Here is a 10,575-nt window from a genome sequence, read left to right as displayed (position 1 = left end):
CGGGAGCGCATTATACCGCGATAAATACGGTAAGTGAACCAACAATGCACTAGCTTAAAGGAACCTATTTGGAAAATAAAAAATGAACCTTTACAACCCCTTTAACTGACTCAATAAACATGTACAAATGGATCCCCAATCCCATACTTTGTAGATTATTTATTTGCTGAGGTTGTGATAGAATGCCCCATTCCTTACATACACAATACATTACCAAACGTATTAGGACTCCTGCCTTTACACGCACATGAACTTTAGTGGCATCCCAGTCTTGGTCCGTAGGGTTCAATATTGAGTTGGCCCACCCTTTGCAGCTAGAAGAGCTTCAACTCTTCTGGGAAGGCTGTCCACAAGGTTAAGGAGTGTGTCTATGGGAATGTTTGACCATTCTTCCAGATACGCATTGTTGAGGTCAGGCACTGATGTTGGACAAGAAGGCCTGGCTCGCAGTCTCCGCTCTAATTCATCCCAAATATGTTCTATCGGGTTGAGGTCAGGGCTCTGTGCAGGCCAGTCAAATTCATCCAGCCCAAACTCATCCACGTGTATATGGACCTTGCTTTGTGCACTGGTGCGCAGTCATGTTGGAACAGGAAGGGGCCATCCTCACACTCTTCCCACAAAGTTGGGAGCATGAAATTGTCCAACATGTCCTGGTATGCTGATAGCTTAAGAGTTCCCTTCACTGGAACTAAGGGGTCAAGCCTAACCCCTGAAAAAAAAACCCACACCATAATCATCCCCTTCACCAAATGTGGACTAGTGCACAAAGCAAGGTCCATAAAGACATGAATAAGCTAGTTTGAGGTTGAGGAACTTGACTGGCCTACACAGAGTCCTGTCCTTAACCTGATAGAACACCTTTGGGATGAATTCGAGCAGAGACTACGAGCCAGGCCTTCTCTCCAACATCAGTGTCTGACCTCACAAATGAGCTTCTGGAAGAATGGTCAAACATTCCCATAGACACACTCCTAAACCTTGTGGACAGCCTTCCCAGAAGAGTTGAAACTGTTATAGTTGCAAAGGGTGGGCCAGGACATGTGCCCACTAGTGAGACCGTACTGGTTGAGTATTTTTAGGTTTCTAGAGGAGAAGTTGCCTATTCCTATTCCAAATATCTCCACCCCATTTGTTGTCTTCTAGGAAACTCCCAAACTCGCTCATCCATGTCTTTATAAACCTTGATTTTTGCATTGGTACGCAGTCATGTTGGAACAGGAAGGGGCCATCCCCAAACTGTTCGCACAAAGTTGGGAGCATGAAATTGTCCAAAGTGTCTTGGTATGCTTCACGGCGCCTGCGCAGTCAGCTCCGATGTCTGTGTGCAGGCGCTGTATTGCGGCATGAAGAGGCAAGTCCTATTTCGGCTATCTTCGGGAAGCATGACGTGCCATAGCCGGCCGTCAATCATCTTTCCTGTGCATAGGAACGCCCATTCCCCGCGGGGAGTTTGAAACTTCATTACGGCAGTAAACTGTGAGTACGGCAAAAAAAAAAAAAAAGAAAGGCATACTGTAGCTTGCGCTACTATGCTTGATGTTATCATAGAAACTTGTTTTTTAGGGTGAAAACCGCTTTAAGCTTTATTTATTTTTTAGGAGGGCAAATTTAGATCTTTTGTGGCCAGTTGCTGCTGTGTTAACCTGCTAAGCGGTATTCCCGAGTTTGGCTCGGGGTGAATTTTCACTACCAAAAGCGGTAACCCAGAGGCAAACTCAGGATCGCATCGCAGGATCCAGGCATAGTTAAATACCTTGTCCCCTGGATCCTGCGATGTGTCCCTGATGTGTCTGCGAGCTGTCTCCTCACTCGATTCACAGTGCAGAGTGTCAAACTCTGTTTTCGAGCTTTGCGACGCACGGGGACGGAGTTCGGCGCCAAATTCAAAAAGTGAAAAACACGGTATAGATACAGTATACTGTAATCTTACAGTACTGTATAAAATAATTACACACACCCCTTGTCCCTAGTGGTCTGTCCAGTGTCCTGCATGTAGTTTTATATTATAAAAACTGTTCTTTCTGCCTGGAAACTGTAGATTGTCCATAGCAACCAAAAGTGTCCTTTTATGTCAAAAGTGGTTTTAGAGCAGCTAGAAAATAAATAAATAAATTATAATCACTTGCAGAATTGCGTGATAGCGATTTGTGGGGAAATTCGTCATCAAACACTGACAGCGACAATTCTGCAACTGATCAAATTTCAGTGTCTTTTATTTGATTACATTATTGAATAATTTTTATTATAATTAGATTATTATTTGTTATAAAAATTTATAATTATTTATTATATTATAATCTATGATTTTGTGTTTCAAACTTTATCATACCCGGGATGTCTACTAGACTCTTGTTTGGGCAGATTTAAGTGAGTTATTCCTAAGAATTGCAGGCCTACAGTATAAAACGCCGAATTTCCATGCAAAATAATGGTACCGCTTTCAGCACCTAAAATCTGACATAATCATACCGCTAGGGAGGTTAAAGAAAGCTGGTTTTGCATCCACAACAACCTAAAAAATGCAGCATAAAGGCACCTCTAAAGCCTGTAATTGAAAGGATTGGTTGTTTTCCCATGTTGCCCCCAAAAACACATAAAATTAGGACTCCCCACTGAATGGTACTTTTAAAAATATACTTCTGCATTGGCACATGTTCCCGATGGCAGTGTTCAGATCCCTTTGTCCTTTGTTTTACAAAAAATAGCCAGATATGATTTTTTAAATTTACCTCTTATTGATTTTAATGGGGCCAGATGAAAGATTGCAATTTCTGGAATCTTTGATGGGTTTGATGAACTGCCTGAAAATGGAACTCAGGCACATTTGCTCATCACTAGCATTATAAGTGCATCTGCACTCTCCCTGCAAAAATCGCACAAACACACCTTGGTGTTCCAGGAATGCGTGTAGAAATGTGAACTTTTTTGTGCACGTTCCCAAAAACACACCACAATGCACATCCCGCTTGCGGTAGATGAGCAAAACACGTGAGGTTTACTGTGATTTGTCCCCTGTGTTCCCTATATCTGTCATCAGGTCCTAACAACAATCGTTGTTATTAGATAACAACAAACTTCTGTAAAGTTTGGACCATTGTGGTTTGGACAAACGTTTTAAAAATGTGCTAAATTTTTGAACCAGTTGTCACACTAGAGTCACAATCTGAACCAGGCACCATAAAAGTAGTAAAGGACAGAGAATGATATAAAATTATGCAGAATGTTTTAAGTTATTGGCACATCTGATAAGAGGATAAGGTTGAAAAACAGCCGCAGCCACAGGGATGCTAAGATAGAAGGCTTGGACCCATGGCACTGGTAGTCAAGCTAAGCGTACCCAGGCAACAGCAAAAACGAGAGAAAATCAGAAACAGAATTTTCAGCAGTCTTTGTTCCCTCTCGCCTAGAAGCCTATTGGGAATGCAAACTGCCAAAGTAAACACTGACATTCAGATTTGGCTCAGGCGACTTAGTATTATGAAATACAAATTTCAGGACCAACTGCTTATTCTGCAGTTAACCTCATATACATCACAGATACATATCATTCTCAATTTGAAAAAAAAATGCTTCTGGCCATGGAGATTAAAGGGACTAACACCCAGATGCTAATGACCCCCAACAGGTTCTGTAGATCTTCTATGCAGATAAAAGTGGAGAGATTTTAGACCTGTCAGGTATGACACCCAGCAGGGAAGGAGGGTTCTGCACACACTGAAACTCCAAACTGTCTTCAGTCATTGTCGTTTTCTTAAGATCAGAGGGAATATGTTTCATCTTAAATAAATTCCAAAACATTTGTTGCAGGCAGGGCCGTCTTAATAGCATCATGGGCCCTGGGCAAAGTAATGCTCTGGGGCCCCTAAAATGGAGACAGTGCATGTAAACAGAAATCAAGTAGGTAGGAGGTAGGGGATATCTAGGGCGTAGAGGGGTCAGAGTGCTGGGGGGGATATCTAGGGCGTAGAGGGATCAGAGTGCTGGGGGATAACTGGGATGTAGGGGGGCAGCCTGGGCTCAAGGACCAGCTGATTGGGGAAAGGGCAGGGGCCCCCCATGCAGCTGGGGCCCCTGGGCAGTGCTGTCATTAAGACAGCCCTGGTTGCAGGGAGGTTAAACCGATCCCATCTGCAAAGCTCCCAACTGTCCCTGATTAAAAGGATTGTCCCTGATTTGGAACAATGTCCCTCTGTCCCTCTTTCCTCCTCATGTGTACCTCATTTTGGTCTGATCTATATAGATGTATATAAAATGCACTTGTTATCTATCAAAAAGTGTTCCCCAGCGCTAAACCTTTTATCTGATTTCTAAATGGTTGCATTTGTAAATTCCAAAAGCCAATATAAAGGAATAGTAGTGGTAAAAAAAAAGCACTTGTGGGTTTAACCAATCTTTTTTTTTTGTACAATTGTCCTTTAAAAGGGGGTGGCAATGGGTGTGTCCTATACCTGCATAGTTTTGCTGCTAGGTGTCCCTCATTCCCATCTCAAAAAGTTGGGAGGTATGCATCTGATAGTATGCATTTTGAGATGTTCACGTTCAAAATTGTATGTCCTGATTGTATAGACCTACATAGGGACCAACAAAACACTTACATAGTACCTGCTCACAGCAGCCATGTGTTGTGTGGACTTCTTGTGATCAGGCTGATGTGCTCAGCTCAGAAATTCTAACCCTGACCCAGTGATAAATCATGTGCAATATATATACAGATATATACCCTCTATGATAACCTATAATATATAACTATTGCATCTATGTATTCATTGTATTTGTATGTCCCTGTAATTAGCTAATATATATGACCAGAGTGTATTTGGCTTAAAGGGGTTGTAAAGGAAATTTTTTTGTTTCCCTAAATAGCTTCCTTTACCTTAGTGTAGTCCTCCTTCACTTACCTCATCCTTCCATTTTGCTTTTAAATGTCTTTATTTCTTCTGAGAAATCCTCACTTCCTGTTATTCTGTCTGTAACTACAAACAGTAATGCAAGGCTTTCTCCCTGGTGTGGAGAAAGCCTCTTGAGGGGGGAGGGGGCGAGCAGGCAAGTCAGGACACTCTCTACTTTGCAGATAGAGAAAGGAGCTGTGTGTTAGTGGGCATCCTGACACTCCTGCTCGCCCCCTCCCCCCTCAAGAGGCTTTCTCCACACCAGGGAGAAAGCCTTGCATTACGGTGTTGAGTTACAGACAGAAGAACAGGAAGTGAGGTTTTTTTAGAAGAAATAAGGACATTTAAAAGCAAAATCGAGAGGCGTGGATGCAGGTAAGCAGAGGCGTGGATGCAGGTTAGCAGAATCAGGCAGGCCGGGTCATACACTTGGAGTCATAGCAGAAGCAATAGGCAGGAGATTCATCAGAGTCCAGGCCGGGTCTTGGCAACGGGTAATCAGGCAGGGAACACAGCAAGGTCAACAAGCCGGAGTCAGGATTGGAGTAGGAAACAAGGTCAGGAAGCCGGGTCATACACTTGGAACAGAATGCTACAAAGCAACAGGAGCTCAGGGAACAAACGCAGATCAAGCCACGAGGTGCAGCATCCCCACAGTGACTTTTATAGGCTGCTGGGCGTCAAAGGTGCGTCTAGTGCGTGCGCATGCGCATGTGCGTGCAACGGCTGTTCAGGTGTGTGCAAGGTACGTAGCTGGCGCATGCGCGTAGGCGCGCCCCGAGGGGAGCGAACAGTATGTCCCTGACAGCTATGATGTTAGCTATGAAGACAGACACCGTTGCTAGGTACACACGTTATATTTATTTCCTTCAAAGTAGGAATATCACATTCTAACAACAGATATCTATACAGCCTATAACAAAAGTGTTAATAATAATCAAAGATACTTAACACTCCTCTTGGTAACCCTCACTGGCTGTGCTCAGATGTAAAAGAGGGAAGGCCTCGGTCACATGTCTTAGGCCCAAAATTGCCACCAGGCTTCCATGAGGCCTTCAGAGAGATCCATGTGGCTTCAGCATAGGTCTTCCATGAAACAGAGAGGGAGCTCTGGGTTACGAACCCTTTTTACCAAACTCACTCATTCAAACCTCCCTCATTGCCAACCCCCTATGCCTTCTGTGCCAATTGTTGCACTTCCAGGACAGTCTCTCTCTATGGGGACGGTATTGCAGTCCATGTACAGTCAAACTCTTTGAAGCTTCTAACACAGCTGGAGACAAGCCCTTTCGCTATGAGAACTGCCTGGGGCCAAAATCCTCTGTGCCTTTCTAGAAAACCATGGGGTTGCAAGTGTCATTTCACTGTAAAACCAGATGTGTGGAACTTTTCGGACTATACTAGATTGTTCTCCAACACCCAGTCATCAGAACTGACACTTCTGCAGGCTACAACCCTCATCACAGCAGGTGGGGTGATATCTCAAAAAGTGATTTCCAAGAATTAAGCCAGCTATTGATGGAAGAGATCAGGTGAGATTCAAACCATTTATGGGCAGGCTGAATGTACCCAAGTTGATCAATCGATCAACTTGGGTACAACCAGCCTGTCTGATTTTACATGCGATTATTGCTAGCAGCTGTTATAGTCGCTAGCAACATTTACTGTGTTCTCCTGGCAGGGACGGCTCCTCCCACCCACCCACCGGGAGAACACAGCACTGTCTGTGCTGGTGGGAGTATCGAGCAATTTTCTTTCTTCCAACCCTTGGTTGCAGATAAGAAAATCACTTTAGCCTAGGTTCACACTGCTGCGAATTCAAAATCGCGGTAAAATTCGCGATTTTTCCTGCGATTTCGCGGTTGCGATTTTGCCGCGATTTCGGCCGCAATTTAATGTAAATCGCGGCCCGAAATCGCAAAAAGTAGTACAGGAACTACTTTTTGAAATCGCAGATGCGGCGTCGCACTGATTAGGACAGTGCCATTGCCGACAATTGCCGCCGATTTGAGATGCGATTTGACATGTCAAATCGCATCTCAAATCGTTCCAAATCGTACCCAGTGTGAACCAGGGCTTAGCCTTAGTCTGTCCCCCACCCATGCAGTTGGTCTGAAAAATGATCATTGTATTTGTCTGGAAGCATGTATTTAAAAACAGAGTTTACAGAATTTCTGTGTTCTCTTGCCAACGGGATAAAACAATATTGCCTAAACAGTAAAGTTTCATTTTTTTCTGTTTTTCTCCCCATTTTATTTATTTTTATTTTTACTTCTGTGAATACTTCTCTGCACTGCCTACCTAGGGATATGAAATGATAAACTGAATAGGTGCCTTTTGTGTACTAAGCTAGGGATTTATACTCCTAGTGAGATTGTGGCATTGTGTTGCGTGTCTGTATTCTTAGCATACGTTTGTTATTAATCTGTATGCTCTTATCAGTTCATTGTAAAACTGTATGATAATTGCATATGCAGAAACTAGAAAGTCCGGCACTGACTCAACTTGTAATAAAATAATGCAAACTTCATTTTATATCCATGAAGCCATAAAAGAATCCATCATATGAAAAGATTGGCGCATTTCTGTTTGGGGGCTGAAACACATTAATCTTTTCATATCATGGATTCTTTTATGTCTTGGTGGATATTGAATAAAGTTTGAATTATTTTATCACAAGTTGAGTCGGTGAGTCGGTGCCGGACTTCCTAGTTTCTGCATGATTGTCTATCGTATGTACAGCCTATATCCTGGCATTGACTATTGCACTCTATCCTGTGGATACTAAATCAGGGTTTTCAGCACCACCCCTCCATTTTCACTCCCCATTTATAGAAGCTGTACTACAACTTATATCTGTAGCCCTCTTTTGGGGGGAGTAATGGGTAAATAAGAGAACCATAAGCTTTGGAAAAGTGGGTTTGATAAGGGGATTCACTTTCTGGGAAATTAATCAGTAATCTAAAAAAGTAATTGGGGGCAGAAGAACTACTGCAACTAGCAAAAAAAATTACCTTAACCACTTGCCGACCAGCCACCGCAGTTTTACTGCAGCAGAATGGCACGGCTCGGCAAAACAACGTTACCTTAAGTCACTTCGCCTTTTGGCCACACGGGGCATTCACGTGCCCACAGCGTGGGGACAAAGCCGATGGGAGTGCCCGGCGGGGGTGATGACTGCCGTGCACCCGCGAACGCTCGTGATAGAGCAAGAACGGGGATGTGTGTGTAAACACACAGATCCCAGTTCTCTCAAGGGAGAGGAGACTCCCAATGTATGAACACCGATCTCTCTCTTCCCATAGTCACTCCCATCCCCCCTACAGTTAGAACACACCTAGGGAACACAGTTAACCCCTTGATCGCCCTCTAGTGTTAACCCCTTCCCTGCCAGTGACATTTATAAATGAATCCGTGCATTTTTATAGCACTAATCGCTGTATAATTGTCACTGGTCCCAAAAATGTGTCAAAAGTGTCCAATCTGTCCGTCGCAATATCGCAGTCCTGATAAAAATCGCAGCTCAGCGTCATTGCTAGTAAAAAAAAAATTATAATAAAAATGCCATAAATCCATGTATCCATGTATCCTCTATTTTGTAGACGCTATAATTTTTGCCCAAATGTATGCTAATTGTGTTTTTTTCCCAAAAATATGTAGAAGAATACATAGCGGCCTAAAATGAGGAAAAATAAATTTTTGGGGAAAACAATGTGGGATATTTATTATAGCAAAAAGTAAAAGATATTGGCCCGGATTCACAAAGCACTTACGCCGACCTATCTCGAGATACGCCGCGTAAGTCTATCTATGCGCCGTCGTATCTATGCGCCGTGCCCATAATCTGAGATACGCCTGAAAATAGGCTGTATACGACCAATGTAACTTTCTTACGCCGGCGTATCATGGGCGCATACAGTATTTACGCTGGCCGCAAGGGGCGCTCCTATTGATTTTTTATGCACATATGCAAATGAGGGAGATACGCCGATTCACAATCTTACTTGCGCCCGGCGCATAATATACGCGGTTTGCGTAAGGCCTACGTCCGGCGTAAAGTTATTCCACATATAGGAGGCACAACTCATGCAAAGGTATGGACCAGGCAACACAGCCGTCGTATTTTACGTTGTTTACGTAGTACGTGAATAGGGCTGGGCGTAGGTTACGTTCACGTCATAGGCAGTGATCCAGCGTATCTTAGGGAGTAGTTCCGATGTGATTCTGCGCATGCGCACTGGGTTGCGTCCACGGGACGGTGCATGCGCCGTACGTTATTCGTATCTTTATGACGCTCAGTCCATCATTTACATGGGGTCACGCCTCATTAGCATGGCTCACGCCCACTTCCACCTATGCTTGCTTACGCCGAGGAAACCCAGCGTAGATTTGGGGGCGAGTGCTTTGTGAATCCAGTGCTTGCATCTGTGCGCTGCGTCGGTGTAGCGTATATTAGATACACTACGCCCGCATAAATATGCGCCGATTTATGTGAATCCGGGCCATTGTGTTTTTTTTCTAAATTAATGCTCTTCTTTTGTTTATAGCGCAAAAAATAAAAACCGGATCAAATACCCCCAAAAGAAAGCTCTATATGTGGGGAAAAAAGGACATAAATTTTGTTCGGGTACAGTGTCGCACGACTGTGCAATTACCAGTTACATTGACGCAGTGCCAAGTTGTAAAAAGTGCTCTGGTCAGGAAGGGGGTAAAACCTTTTGGGGCTGAAGAGGTTAAATATATAGATGAAACAGTATGGAAGTAAAACAAGCTTTATATAGGAAGAGATTAATAGCAATACATACATCTCATGCACAAACAGGCATTATCAACAAAATGGCCTGATAGGAGTTCTGGTGGATTTGTGCACATACATCTGGTCATATATACTGTAGTTGTTAACAGAGATATCTCCAGAAGAATTTTACAGCAAAGACCAGTTACAGGGGCCCCTGACAATGTTGCAGCATCTGTCATGAGGGGATCAGCAGTAATGAGGGGATCATCCAACTGTTGTCCAACCAGCCTGGAACGGGGCTTCTCACCAGTGGGAACGGTGTTGTGGCACTAAAACTCAGAGTGAGCCTGTCTACTCTGCGCTTTAGTCCCTCCCTCCCTCCTGTTTTTTCTAATCTGACATGCAACGGACCTCTAACCACCAAAAGTGGCCATTGGATGCCTAACCTGGCTTTAGGCTATGCTGGGTATTGAGCCCTAAGCTATAGACTCCCAGCCTGGAAGAGACATGGTTAATTAGAATAACAGCAGCTGTATATAAACTTAATTGCAATGAACACATTCACCTACTAATATACCGAAAGGTTACCATTTATACAGTAGCACAGACCTAGCTATCTGGCACTGTGCATATGAGATAATAACAATGGGACGGACACTCATCTGTCACAAGAATTCAGAAATATACTCATAAATATAATCAGACTCTGAAAAATACTCAAAAAGCTGGGGGCAGCTGCAGTTAAACAATTGGAAAATAGGAATACTTGCATAACAGTTTCTGCTTCTGGTCTGGGTAAAAATACAGCAGCAGTAGCAGTCCTTTTGTGTATAAGGCCATGTGATTCAATTTTCTGTTTCTCTGTCTTCACTTCCTCCTTCTGAGTTTTTCAAAGCTCCTCCCAGAGAGCAAGTGTTAATACATAATTACACATATAACTGTGAT

The sequence above is a fragment of the Rana temporaria genome, chromosome 2, assembly GCF_905171775.1.
Source record: "Rana temporaria chromosome 2, aRanTem1.1, whole genome shotgun sequence".
Taxonomy (NCBI): Eukaryota; Metazoa; Chordata; class Amphibia; order Anura; family Ranidae; genus Rana; species Rana temporaria.
The sequence above is the reverse complement of the archived record's forward strand: the minus strand, read 5'-3'. Positions refer to the sequence as shown.